We start from the raw sequence: 2,380 nt of genomic DNA, 5'->3' as shown, positions 1-2,380 counted from the left end.
GGTGTCTATAAATATTTCTTTGGAGAAAATTTTGCTTTAATATAGTATTCCCAGAAGAAGTAAAGAGCCTTTCTGTTTGCCGTTGGGTTTATGTAATCCAATTTAAAGTTTTTCTCTCCTTACTAAATCTTTGTTTACTTTCTCAGTAGAAGTGATGGCTTCTTTTAATTTCTCTTTACTCCAACTAATTGAGAGTGTTAATTTCAGCTTTCCTTCAGCTTTTACAGTTTCTTATTTTAAAAATGCGTGTCCTGGTAGCTGTGCTTTTTTTTTTTTTTTTTTTTAAGCTCTTTCCTTAATAAATGGGTTCGAATAGAAGAGACTCCTGGGATGGAGGGGAGTCAGTAATGCTAATTTCAAAGAGCTGCAGTCTTTAGTGTGGTGTTGCTTAGCAACCCATCTTCCCGTTTTGCCTGTGGTGAATAAAAGAGGAGAGTGAAGCTGTGGTTTCTATTGATTCATTCACTGAAACTGGGAATCTAAGCATCTTGTAGCTATAGCAACATAAGCCATAGGTGTCTCTTCCTCTCCTCTCTTGCCCCCCTTTCCCCTGCAGGTACATATTTTCTAGACTACACGTAAACATTTTTGGTAACAGTGTACTAAATACATTTATTTAAATTCCCTACTGCTCTTTTTCATATTTGTGCCAATACTAGAAAGATGGTCTAGAAAGTATCATTAAGTAAAATAATTGGTACAGTTATCTAAAGTAACTAAACTAGCAAGGCTTTTATAGAAAAATAGGAATAAGTTTCTGTTTTTTCCCTGGTTTTGGACTAGGTTTGACTATTGTGGGTCATTTCTCAAATGTGACTACAGCCATTTTTTAGAAAGGCTCAAAAAATCAGACAACTCTGGTTTAGTAAACTAAACCTTAATCTTGTTGATGAGGAGTAGCTTTAGAAACATAATCGTTTAAACAGAGCTTATAGTGTTAGAGAACTTGTTGAAAACTTTTTGAGTGAATTGTTTTTGAAAGTGGTCCAGGAGACATTTCAGGGAAGTCTCTGTAGCGGGGATGGATTCTGGCTCTTCGGAAGTGGATCATAAAGAAATCATTAGCGTGTTCCCTATACAATGCTGAACAGGAAAAAAAATATGAAAAGAAAGAAGGAAAAATTGCACTAGCGATTACTTTTCCATCAGTGACTATGCCACTTTTTAAAGTAAGATCACTGTTTTGTCAGTTTAGGTTTCTTACAACTGTGATTTTGATTTCTGGCTGCTTCACTCTGGTTTTACCTCTTCATCTTGAAGTGAAATCAGAACTTTTTTTTTTTTTTTGAAACATCGACATGCCAGAAAATGTTTAGAAGTGGACAATTACTACAAAAATCACATGCTTTTATATCTTTGAAGACTTGGTTTGGTAATTACGTGACATGGTGCTTACTGAAAGATGAGCTAAGTGAATGGTCTAAACGGTTGTTCTTTTGTTTTAAAGGAGACAGTGTGCCTGTTAATGCAGGCTATATTCTATAAAAACAGCAGCTTTTTAAGTGTTCATGCTAGAAATTTGCCTTGCTTGATGTTTGAGCTACAAAAAGTTGAATGCTGGCTATACGTCTTGGGTGATGCAGTACTTGCTGCAGTTCAGGCCTCATCTTTCGAAGGCAAAAGGAAGGATTCTCAACATGCTCGAAATGCCAGAACATATGGATTGTGATTAATTATGGTCTAAATTTTAATTCATTCACCTTCCCCTGGAATACTTCAGTCATAAAATAGTGATATCAACATTTTTGTCACAGCTGTAGAATCAGGATAACTACTGCTAACTCCCCAATCATTTGCTGAGTGAATTCAGCTGCCTGCAGAAAAAAATTGCCCTGCCTTTAGTTGAAAGTAGGAGGAAAAGGAAACTTCACTCTATTAAGGAAAGTTAGGAGCAAACTTTATGTGACCATTACTTTTTTTTTCTCCCCCAAATTAAACTATGCTTTTATAGAAAAGTGATTTTACATCTCTCCCTGGGGGAAGCTTCTCGTGGTGAAGGAGGGGAGCCCAGCGGGGGCCACAGTCTGATCTCTCCTCCGAGGGATTTTGTGCTCTGTCTCCAGCAGGGCGAGCCGGGGGTGCTGCTCTTACCCGGCCTAACACTCGGGTGCCTGGGGGGAACCCCGCGCCCCGCGGTGCTGCTAGACCCGCGCTCTGCCCGGCGGCTGCTGGATGAGGCGCCCGTGGCCGTGCCCCGCTGCGGCGCGCGTGATGCAATTGTCTAAAAATGACACGTTCCTTGGGGCAGGGGAGGCGAAGGGGGATGAGTAAAGCGTTCCGCTGCCCGGCCCGGCGTGGACCGAGTCCCTCCAGCAGCAGCGGCAGCCCCTTGGCCCGAGCCCGCCGCCGAGGCCGGTGGCTCCTCGCCCTCCCCGCCCCC

The sequence above is a fragment of the Calidris pugnax genome, unplaced genomic scaffold, assembly GCF_001431845.1.
Source record: "Calidris pugnax isolate Ruff unplaced genomic scaffold, ASM143184v1 scaffold103, whole genome shotgun sequence".
Lineage (NCBI taxonomy): Eukaryota > Metazoa > Chordata > Aves > Charadriiformes > Scolopacidae > Calidris > Calidris pugnax.
Note: the sequence above shows the minus strand (reverse complement) of the source record.